Source organism: Zonotrichia albicollis, chromosome 3, assembly GCF_047830755.1.
Source record: "Zonotrichia albicollis isolate bZonAlb1 chromosome 3, bZonAlb1.hap1, whole genome shotgun sequence".
In the NCBI taxonomy this organism is placed as follows: domain Eukaryota; kingdom Metazoa; phylum Chordata; class Aves; order Passeriformes; family Passerellidae; genus Zonotrichia; species Zonotrichia albicollis.
In genome coordinates this window covers 54,506,969-54,519,387 of record NC_133821.1, presented here as the reverse complement: position 1 = coordinate 54,519,387, position 12,419 = coordinate 54,506,969, and the positions used below count along the sequence as shown (strand labels likewise).

Genomic DNA, 12,419 nt, shown 5'->3' with positions numbered 1-12,419 from the left:
AAAAACCCCAAACAAAACCAACAGTTTCCCCTGACCCCCAACAGGTTATATAAATTATTTATTTAGTAACAGGTCAGGAACTTTGGATGAGTGAAAGGGTGGTGAACAAATATTTTTTCTTTTTTTGGTCATGCAAACAGAGTATACCCTACCTGGCCTGTAGTGTAAGTATATTGGGCTCTAGTTGTGATGGGAATCCAAAATGTAGTGAAAATGTTTCCTTAGTCAAAAGTAATCAAAGAAGAATTAATTTGTAATTTTTTGAGCCTGTAAAGATCTATGGTCCCATTCCAACTTCCCAAAAATATTTACTCAAATCAAAGTTGTTATATAAAATTCACACTTTATTGAGCTTCAATCTTTTTTTTAATATGAGGCAGCTACCATATCCTGAAACATCTGGTGTTACAATCTTCAAAAAAGGTGTTCTTTTCAATTCACTTAATGGGTGAAATGATTTTAGTCTATGTCAAACTTTCTTTGACCTCTGTGTAATTAGAATAAACATGTACCCAAAAATCTGTCACCAAATTTTGCTCATCTATGGATATAGATGAAAGTTATTTGGGATGCTGAAGGTTTTGGACTGCGTCCAGATTAGCCCCTCTTGACCTAAGAGGGGTAATGTTCTTGTTACAGCATATTGTAGTGTACATACCAGCTCAGGTCTTGGTATAGATTGAAAGAATCTCTGTTAAATCTTTCTCTTCTGTTGTGTATTTGCCTTGTCTATTCCTCTTCATTTTGTGTTGTTTGTGTTTAATCTGGCCATAAACACCGTGTAATGAGTGTTGACTATAAAAAGCAATAGTAGTAAACTCTAAGACTCATATTCTTGGAATGAAGTTGATGACCAATTATGCTATTTTTGCCTCTGATATTCTGAGGGAAATGGGAGACATTCAAATGCAGTTCTGGGCATTGTCAATCTTTTCAGTGCTGTTTCAGAGTGAAGGCTGGAAGAGGTTTCCAGAATTTTGAATAGGATTTTCAATCAAATGCGTGGGTTCAGTGTGTAAGGAATACACTATGAGGCTATAATTGAATGAAGAATTCATTTCCAAATTCTGCAAACTACTTTGTTTACATTGCTGGATATTTCAGTAGGAGAGCTGGATGAAATGTTAAAGATCTTGATTTATGCTAAATATCTAATTTTAGTCCCTGCATTTCAAGAGGGATGTTGAGAAACTGAAGAGCACCAAGAAGGGGTCAAAGGGCCTTGCTTGGAGAAAATGAGATGGCAGGAGAAGCTGACAGAGCTAGGCTTGCTCACTCTGACAAAGCAGCAGGTCCTGAGTGACCCAAGGGTATCCCATAGATGCTTGGGGGTAGTTCCACAAAAGGATAGAAGTGAGTTTTGTCCGCTGTCCCCAGACTGGCCCCAAACTCTGGTATGGTGTGTTGGGGTCAGAGGGAGGAAGCACACTGCCAGGAGGCCAGTACAGGCCCAGGACAGACTGCCTGGAGTCATGGCTGCATTTTCCATCCCTGGAGATCTTGAACACTCAGCAAGACCTGGCCATGCCTTACCATTTCCATTCTGATGAGCAGAAGATTGGACTGCATGACTTCCAGAAGTGCCTCTCAGCCACTCCAAAACTTAAGATTATTAGATTTTTCTTCGTCTTTTAACCCTTTTATTACCTCATTCTGAAATGACTGGCTCATGTGTATATTTGAAAAAGCAAGCGACACTGTCAAAAAGCATATGCTACAAACATGAAGTCATTTACAAATGATATGCACAAAACTCTACTCTTGTTTTTGAGAGACAGTAATAATAAAAAAATTCCTCTCCACTGATTGTATTTGAAAATCATCTTAGTTTTCATGCTTGATGAAAACAGAGCTGATAAAGAAATGCTTTGGGTTTTTGCATAGCACTTAATAATGTTACTTTCTACTCAAAAATGGCAAAAAAGTGTTTTTCCACCTCAGAGAAATGCCAATGATAAATAAAGTATTAAGCAGACCTATGGAAGTAATATAGAAAAGTATTCATGCTATTTCTGTGAATAGCATTCACAACACTGTGATATAGTTATGGGGTTTTTTCACACCCATTTTATGACTTGTGAGTAATTTTTGTGTCTTTCCTGCTTTTAAGCTGTTGCTCCAAGTCAGCTGCCATATTTCACTTATCTTTAATTGAAATAGTCAGATGCTACCTCATCATCCAGCTGAATTTTTTTTTAATCTGCTTTTCTGTGGATGAAGCCAATAACTTCTGCCTTGTTTAGTAACTTCACTTCCAGGCTGATAATTCTCCTTTATGGTTAATATTTTCAGCATACTTATGTTCATGATATTTCTATTTTTTTGTATTCAGGAGATGCACATGTCTTACTGCTGTACTCTGAAAATGCACGGAATTCAACAGCCCCTGTCTCTTTCATTGTGAGGTGTGGTACTCAGCTTTGCTGTGATTATACCAGACTACTCACATTTAAGCCCTTTATCTCTTCTGTAATTAAGTTTGGCATAATGCAAAGTTGAAAATAAAACAAATCAAACAAAAAAACCCAGACCAAACAAAGAAACAAAAAAAACCCCCAAACAAACAAACCAAAAAAGCACCAACAAAAAAACCCCAAAACAAAAAACCCAAAAAAACACACAAAAAAAACCCTAAGAAAAACCCCCAACCAAACAAGGAACAAAAGACTATTAGGGCTAAATGTTGAACTATTCCTGAAAATAGCTATACTATTTAATCTCTCTCATCTATTGTATTTTCTATAATTGGTGGTCCAAACCTGATAGTTGGTGGTGCCAGAATGGATATTGTTTCGTGCTTTCTTTGTGATCTTGCTTATTACATGCTTTTGCTTTGCTGTCAAAATGAGGTATTGCAAAGGGAGAAAAGGATGCCTGGAGCTGAACATTGTTTCATAGGAGAAAAATAAAGGTGGGAATGAAGATGATGTTCACATTATGTATGGGGATAGCTGTGTGTGGAGTGTCATGTTGAAAATACAAATGAGAAAGATCAAGCTCTATGCTTATTACCTTTTATTAAAGATACTTACATTCCATATTAATTGCAGATTTATTGCAAGTAAAAAGACATCTATGGAAATGATGGGCATTGTGGGGTGTTCTGTTCATCTTTGACAAAATAACTTTGATGTTAAGCACAGATCCTTTCCCAGTTAAAAAGTCAGATCAGAAGGTAAACCTATCTCAAGATTACCTTTTCTGTTTTTGTAATAAGGAATGTTCTTTACCTGGGGTTATATTCTAAATGTGGTAGAGCTCTTTCAGGTCAGAGCAGGGTTAGTGGATTTTTTGTCATGTTCAGGATGAAGCTATAGTTGCATTTGAGTGTATGTAAGGAAATTCTGATAGCCTAAGGATAGATCTATTTATGCTGGCACTTATATTAGAGAGTGTGTCAGTTGTGTACATTTGCTGTTCACCTTATGTGTTTCTTAGCCAGTGCTCTTTGTTATCCTTCTCAGAGAAAGGATCATCCAAAATTGCAGGTTCTATAAATAATTATTCTCAGCAGTCAATCTGAGACTTAAGCAGACAAAAGATGAATGGAGATTGCTTTTCAAATTAGTGCTGCTGTGTAATTAATTGTGCTTAATTAGCAAATCTTTCTTTAAGTATCCACAGTGCAGTGATGTAATTTGTTTTCCCAGGTAACTGATCACAAAATATGGAAAGCTGCTTTTAACGAACTCCAAGTAATTGCATGTTTCACTGGAACACTGGCTTTGATTGAAACAGTGGTGATTTATCTGATGACCCTCAGTGTGTCTTGGGCCCATCCACTCCTTCCAGCTGGCTTACTGTTGCTTTAAGATAGGAAATGGGTGTTTGGGCAGTGTGCTCACTGGTAAATTAATGTTGTTCCCTGTGCAGCTCAGGTAGAACAGTTTGGAAGTGCATCCACTGGGAAGGCATCCCTCCTTTGCTGCCTGTACAGGGACTGGTACGTAGAACTAGGAACAGCATTTACTGTGATGGGGAAATATCTGTAATCTGACCTGTAGCTGGTGAGGTTCAGCCAGCCTGGATCAAATAAGGTATCCCTTCCTCAGAGAGGCAAATATAAGCTTGTGATAATATTTTTATATTTTATATAATTTTATATTGTGACAGCATCTGTGATAGGTGTGTTGTGATATTATGTAATAAAGTTCTCAATTTCCTTTTGAACTGGGTGATATGTGTGGCCTGTAAGATGATTAGTGCCCTCACGTGCTTGACTTCTTTTAGAATTTGAGTTTTCCACACACCAGTGGGCAATAGAGAATTGCAGCTCTTAGAGAGATGAATGTAATTCTTACTGTGGTGGATGTTGGTATTTCTGAAACTGAAAAACAAGTGTACAAACAGAGATGCCATACATCTTGAACGAACACAAGTTATTTTTCATTGTCCTTGTCCCTTTAGTTTAGAATATAGAGTTCAAGCAGGATCTGTTGCTAGGGAATTCCGTTCTGGGTGTTAAATGGACATTGTAGCATTGTGGGCAGCATTGGTATTAAAATCAACTACCTTGACAGAAAAGGGAGGAGTTTGGTATTGTTTTTTGTGTTGTTTTGGAGTTGGATTTTTTTTTTTTTGTCAAAGACATCTGGAACATCAACCTCTACACATTTATCTGGGCAGCAAAAAATTAAGAATGAACTTATGGATTTAGAAGGAAAGCCCAGTTTACAAGTCAACATGTAAAATAATTGCTGTCTGCAAAGCCAGGGATTTCACAAGTTTTATGGCAATGGTGATTGTATATCTTTGCTTTGTTTCACAGTAAAGCATGCTGCTACTTCCTTAACCTTATTGTTTTCTATTTCTCAGTCTGTATTTCAAAAAGAAGCAAAATGTTTTCTCCCTGAAATGAAGAATTACAATAGATTTTTTGTATGAAACACCTGCACAGGAGGAAGTGAAACAGAACTTTTTAGCTCTCACTGTTTATGGCAAGATTTCTGTTCCTTTTCCTTCCTGTAAACAACAGGAGTCACTTAGAGAGTGGGAAATAAGCTATTTACAGGATATTTTCTGTATGAAAGGAAGGAAAAGGCCTTTACAGAGATCAGTCTATTGTGTTGGGAATACGGAAAGTTATATGTAGTTAAATTGAGTTTAGTACTTGGAGAGGAAATTCACGGCAAAATACATGCAATCACTTCAGTCTTGCCCCTTTAAAGTGCTAGATGCTCCCATTAGTTGCTGAAATCAAAGCAGGAGGTAGGACATGGAGTGCTGTGGTTTGATCCCAAATCCTTTGTGTAACCTGTGATCACTGTAAGAACTAGATCAGAGAGAGACTACACTAAGAGCTGATGCAGTATGGCTTTTATTTATAAACAAGCAGTTTTGATACTTGTACTTTTAGATAGATGTTCAAGTTACTTTTGCACATCTGGTTTTGATGTCTTTGAAGTACGGTTGTCTTTGCTGGACAAGTGTCATAATTGGATTTTTCATGGAAGTAATGGTTTCCAATGTACTTGTAGAGAGTACATATTTTCAAAGTTCTGCTTCACATATGAAATATATTCACTAAATTCTGGTGTGAACTCGGCAATCTTATAAAAGATTGCCTGGCCTGTGTTACAAAATTAATTTCTCTGAATAGCTATTTGATTTTCATTTATCTTGTGTAGCACCAGCAAGAGTCTTTATCGCCAGTAAGAATTGTGGATGAGGTATTTAACTCTAAACTCTGCCTAAGTATTATGGAATAATATAGCTTTCTTGAAATCTTGGGTGTATAAGATGATAGGACTGACAATAGCTTTGCCAATAAAATTGAGTAGGTAGAGGAAAATCTTGTCATTGATTGTATCACTTTTATCTGCAGTTCTTGTACTTAAGTCATACTTGAAAATGGAAATGTATTGGAGCAGTTTTTGTCATTTCTTGTGCTCTATATATTAAGTTCAAGATTCTTAGTACTTGAATATCATGAAAAGGCAGTTGTAAGTATGGGAAAGAAGAAAGTAAAAAATCTTGTTTGCTTAATAGATGCTGAACTCCATTTTTTCAAAAGGGGTGCTTAAATACAAAAAGCTTTAATAGCAGTATTAGCTGTTAAAGAAATGATGGGTGTTTTTTTCTTGTGTGATGGGTCCACTTCCTCACACAGAAATCCTGATGTCTGGGTATTTCAGCCTAGGTTGGCAAATAAGGCTGCAGTATGTGCATCTGTGTTTGTCAAAGGCAGCCGAGAGTTGTGTATCTTCTGGCGTGTCTTGGTGAAAGGAGAATGTGCCCTGTCTTTGTCCCAGCAGAAGAAAAGGAATCCTTTGCTGCCTGTATTTGGATTTCTGTTCTTCTGGGCCAGAATTGTCAGTCTGCTTGTTTGCTTTCTCTCTGTAGTTTTCTAATTCTTTGTTCAAGGCAGGGGCTTGAACAAACACAGCCTCTTATTACAAAAAGGTCTCCTACAGTCATGTATGAGACTTGGTCTAGGTGTAGAGGGAAGGTCAAACTTTCTTCTTGAAAGTCTGGAGTGCTGAAGACACTTTCTGATGTCGCTGTATCCCACAGTTGAGAACAAGTGACTTGACAAGGCATTAGCTAGCCTCTGTGTTCCTTCATGGAATTTATTTTTAATTGGATGTCCCACCAAAAATGCAGCTCCTACAATGTAAATTGAGTGTGTCCAGGGTAAATTGGACTTGCTGGGTAGATTGACTGTGTCAGGTTGATATTCTGGACATACCGAACATGCTGTGGAGCTCATCTCAGCAGTGACCATCTGTACAGTGTTTTGGAGCACTAAGAAGCCGCTTGGAACTAGGCTTTCCCGATGAGGATCCTGCCTCTTTGCCCATTCTTTCTGGAATCAATTTCTTCTAAATAGACAAAACTTTTTAAACTTGCCCAGGGAAAACTAGAGAGCTTGTACTGATATTATTCTTTCTTTCTCCTTTTCCTATAACAGAAAAAAATAGGAATAGAAAATATTAAAAGACTGGGACATAAATAATACTACATATTCATGCAGAAAAATACTTTTTTTGCAGTCGAAAATTAGGTGCAGTATATGGCAAACCACAGTTAGGAAAGTCTGACTTTTTGCCAAACAGGGCTACTAACAAGGATTGACTTTCCTATGCAGAAATTATTTCTGCCTGCATTTCAGTATCTTTCAGTGTGAACTCTTCTTTGCCTTCTCTTTTGCCAACTTGACTTCCTTGGTGACAATTCCTGTAGAAACAAGGTACTGGTTTTCAGTTCCACTAGACATTCAGATAAAGATTAAGAAACCAACAAATGAAATCCATTATTGCATCCTGGAGAATAAAGCAACCCACATATAACTCCACGAGCAATAAAAGATGAGATGTCCAGGACAAACAGATCTGTGATAATGACTTACTGTGCAGCAGCTTTATCGTGTCCAATACTACAAATAAGTTTTGAAGTACATGAAAGAAAATAGGCATATCATCATTTCTGATTTGTAATTTGTTACTTTATGTGAGCTTAAAGGAACCTACATTACTTGAAATTTTGAGGTTATTTTCCATTTGTAGACCTTAATGAATGTGGGGGCAAGATGTTATAAAGAAAACTTTTGAATACTGGTGAAATAAGAAGTTATTTTTGGAATATATAACATTTTTCTTCTCAATTCTTAAATTCTTTTCCTGATTCAGTGTTCTGTATAAGAACTTTGGATTAAAGAAAAAAATTAGTATGTGGACAAGGCCTAATGTTTTCCCATTTGGCTGCCTCACAAAAGAGTAACATAATCCTCTAAATCCTACTTTACTCTGAGGATCAATTGATTCCACTTTTTCCTCTGATAAATGGACAATTTAAAAACTGTCTTTGAGACAGACGTTTTGAAGCTTGCTTTTTTCCAGTGATTTGAATATATGATTACTTTTTTATTTTTGTGAGAAAAACAATGCTAATAATTATAATATTCTCATAACCTTATTTAAAGAAAACTGGAAGCAGTTTCTATTGGAAAATGGACCAGATTTCTAAGTCATTCTAAAAAAAACCCCTTTGGTTTTAATTTTGCAGTTGCTTTCTTCTAATGTTTTTACTTTTGACTTTCAGTATTTACTATGACTTTAGTTTCAGATTTTACTAGACTGAGGTTTATCTGAGAAATTTGTTTTCTTCAGGTGTAATTTTTAGGTTAGGAATGAGAAATTTCTGTTTAATATCTTGGGGTTTTTAATTGTGTCTTCTGTTGGCAAACAGATTAGTTATCTGATGATGCTGGTCAACACTGCTACTGATAGAGTTTAGGGATTTTTTTTAGCTTTCCTATGAGAACTGCACTGGCCAAGGTGATTGCTCAAGTTGTAGGTTGTAAGTGCACCAGGAGTTGGGTGTTTTGTTTTTGCTAGTGTGAGCATACTGGGGAAAGTAGACTTAAAGGGTTGCATAGTTTTGGCTAGACCTAGAATGAGGATAACAGTGAACTATCCTGCATTCCATCTGTATGGGCTTTTTGTTTGTTTGTGTTACTTTGTTTGTGTTACTGGTGTCTATAATACCTAGATATGCAGCTGACGTTTGATTTTGAGGCTTTGTGTTCTTTTCCATTGTATGCACTATTCTGTAAAATACCTATTAGAATTATTTTTGTCCCTATGGTGGTGATTTAGTACAGGAAATAACACCTGTTCCTGCTGTGTGTGTGTTCTTTTTCCTTTCTTTCAGTATGAATATAACATTGTGTATTTTCAAGCCAGATTTTACTGTCTTAGATCATGGTAAAACTAACTCCTTTTGAAACTTTGTTGGCTCTGATATAAAATAGACAAATCACCTTGCTGATAGTTTTGTGATTTCTTTCTCTAATGTTGATCAGACAGACCTAGCTAAAATATTTTTATTCTACATATGCATTTATTTTCCTTTGTTCAGAAGCAAATATAAAATTGTCAAATATAAATTTTGCAGTGTTAGATAATTTCTTGGCTGTAAGTTGTCCCACAGAATCTCAGAGCATGTTTCTAAGCCTTCTGGATCAACTCACTACTCTTTTCTCTCAAAACATTTTATGGAACTTCATGACTTTTCCTCATCCCTGTAATTGAAAATATCATTAGGCTACTTGCATTTTACAGTACAGTTGTAGGAATAGCTGTGGGCCCTTTATCATAACCTTTGAAGCAGAGCCATAATGAAAGAGTCTGATGGTTCAGCACCTACTGGCTCACGACCCTTTGCCCTAGCAACGGTTTTTTTCCAGTTATTGCCAGGAACTTGCACAGATAACACCTTTAAATTCTTTGTTGCAACACATACATATGAAACTAAGCTGATTTTTAAAGCCAGTGAGTTGTTCTTCTTATTTTATTTCTATGTAGAAATTAGTAGATTTTAATTTTACACTAGTGTTTATTGAAGTTTTTTTTTAACTTATCCTTTAATATCATAAGGGGACATGTTCACCCAAAACCAATAAATCTTTCTCATTTGACTTGCAGGTATCTCCATTTTGGTGATATCAGAAAAAGAGTGACTGAAGTTGGCATCCTTTGTGAACCCTTCTAGCCAAAGGTAAGCCAAATTTGGCTGATGGCAAATATGTTTTTACTATGCTTGTAGTACTTTTAAGTAAAAATGCAGTTGTGCTGTTTTCTTGATGTTTGACATCTCACAAATGGTATTTCCTAGGGATACCTAAGGCACTCTAAAAACCCCTAAGATAATCATTTATGTGGCTGGATGTACAAGTGAATAAAGAATCACAGAATGCTTTGGGTTGGAAGGGACTTTAAGATAATCTCATCCCAACATCCCTGTCATAGGCAGGACACTTTCCACTGCCTCCATTCAACCTGGTCTTTCACAGCTTCTCAGGATGACCTGTTTCAGTGTTTCACCACCCTCACAGTAAAGGATTTATTCTTAATATCCAATCTAAACCCACCCTCTTTCAGTTTGAAGCCATTCGCCTTTGTCCTATCACTTCATGCCCTTGTATAACGTCCCTCTCTGGCACTCTTGTAACCCCCTTTGCCTACTGGAAGGCTGCTGTAAGGTGTCCCCTGTGTTCAGGCTGAACAAAACCTGTCTCTAGAGAAAGTTCAGCCTTTTTTTTGAAATCTGTAACTTGGCAGATTGCCTCTCATTAATATTGAAGTGTAGGATATAATCAATACTATACAGCTGTTACTATACAGAAGGATTATTGTGTTCTGTAATGCATCAGAGAAGCCAAATTCCTCTCTCTACAAACTCCTTGATCTAGCTCAACTGGATTGGTTTTAGTTCTAGGATATGGCTCAGGCTTAGAAATACTTCATGTTGGCTGAACACAGTCTATCATCTGAAGACATTCAGTGTAGTAGTTTTGTTTCTATCATATTTCTGACATCAGTAAAACTTTTAACTTTCATTTCCAACTACATATTGTTTCAGGGAGGAAAAAATTCTGAAACAAGAATTTTAAAAAGTTTTATCTTAAATTCATTATGCATTCAGAGATTTGTATGAAGTAAGATAATTGTTTTTTGTCAGCCTATTCAAAGAATCATAGATTTAGGAGAGTCTGAATAATTGATCTTCCTTGCCATGCTTGCCACATGCCTTGATGCAGGAGAAAAGATTGAACTTTGTGTTCAGCCACCTGAGCCCCTCAGCCCTCTGTGTGCTGCAGCTGTTAAACTAGGTGGATGCTCAATATCTGTGTTGTTGTTTATCAGATTTTAAGTGTCTCCCTTTGCTCACATCAGGTTAATAGTTTTTTTTCCTCTTCTCATCTGAGACTGCATTTTTTCAATAAATGGTCAATTCTGTAATACACAATAATATCACTAGACTCCTGTGTTACTGAGCCTGATGAAGCTCTGCTTTATTAATGGCAGAGTAGAACATATCTCTGAAAATCTTACCTACTACTTTTCATATAAACAATGTGTTTGACTTTGGAAATAGTCAGGCTTAGAGGACAATATTGTAGCATATTTTGCATTGTTTGTTGTCAATAATATCTTCATCTGAATAATGCTAATGTAGTGAAAGAGAACACTAGTATTTCTAGTCTAGAATTGTGTGCTAACCACTTTTGTATTGCCTTTGCTTTATCTTTTGGCTGTAAAGTTGACCAATGTTTAAAGAAATCTGGAAGAACCTGAAAGATATAATTTGTATATTTGGCCCTCTTTTTGTGGTTCAGGGTAGTAGTAGGTATAATATAATAATGCTGCAAAAAGAATGATGGTTGCTGATGTCTAATAAGGTCCATTGCTTTTCTTTCATAATTTGAAAGGTATTTAATAAGGAATATTGCTGTTTAAGCTAGGAGAAGAAACTTGTGATTTGCTCACCCCTGAAATAAATACACATCAGTTTTTTTTGGGTTTTTTTTTTTTTTTTTTTTTTTTTTTTTTTTGTTCCATATAATCCAGACAAAACCTTTATGCCAAAATAGTTCTTTTGATGTATTTTGCAATTATGGTACTGATTAGCAGATTTGATAATCTGGACTTTGAAATATGTGATTTTGTAGACCATAAAAATTTATTCGCTCTTTCTTATCATCATAAGTACAGGCATAAGAAGATAGATGGGAAATTATTTTAGTTGTAGAAAACTGATAGTGGTTTTATTTCCCAAGCTAAATAGTTAATGATTTCTTAAAGAATGGTAATACTAAAAAGTAAAACACGTTTGAAATTTCTCTTTAAGAGGCATTCTAAAATTGGTTACACAAAACTAAATGTTTGAAAAGTGCTTACAATTGCAATAATTTAAAAAGGAATCTGAATTACTTACATGACATTGTTAAGCTGTTGCAACTGCGCAGCTGCCTACGTTGCACTGTACAGGTACTTTTAAGGCAGAGCAACAGATAATAAAATTGAAGGGTGTGCATCCATGCAGAATATGTCAGATTCAAGTGATAAACTTATTATATTGCCTAAGTTATCATCAGCTTTGTGGGATATGTTTTCATTGGAAGGATGTGTCCAAATATATGATGTAGATATAGAGTCAGGAAACCTAAATGCAGCATTTAGTCTTAGTTTTGCATCCAGTAGCATGTTTCCTTTTCATAATAATAAATAAATTAAAAACTAAACCCATTCCTCTTTGTCTCCAGTTACTGATAGACTGAACTCTACTAGCTACTGAGGCACTATTTATGTAATAATTTTGATAGTTATTTCATAGAGACACGTTTACATGAGACACCCAATCCAATCTTATCGTTTGGTATTTTGGAAGTATTTTTGTGATCTGGGCATGAACTGGCATCTAAAGGCTTACATGTTTATGTGAGCCAATGAAAACATCATCTATTGACAGTTTGTGTGTGTTGGTAGTTGTGATATGGGCATAGATAGGACAGTGTAGTTTGAGCATAAACATACCATATATTCAGAAACTAATGCAAACAAAAAATGTGTAGCAGTAAATTTGGCCTGATAATATATGTATGGCATGATGTAACTTTTTCACAGAAAACATGGTGT

The 12,419-nt window shown here is 35.9% G+C and overlaps 1 protein-coding gene across 6 annotated transcripts in view; it reads left to right on the top strand.

The window, feature by feature from the left end:
- Positions 1–12,419, top strand: part of SIPA1L2 (signal induced proliferation associated 1 like 2) — a 125,822-nt gene that overhangs the window by 16,949 nt on the left and 96,454 nt on the right. For all 6 annotated transcript variants that reach the window (XM_074537488.1, XM_074537487.1, XM_074537484.1 and 3 more), the window contains exon 2: positions 9,426–9,498. The gene's annotated coding sequence lies outside the window, so the exon portion shown is untranslated. The remainder of the gene's footprint in view (positions 1–9,425; positions 9,499–12,419) is intronic.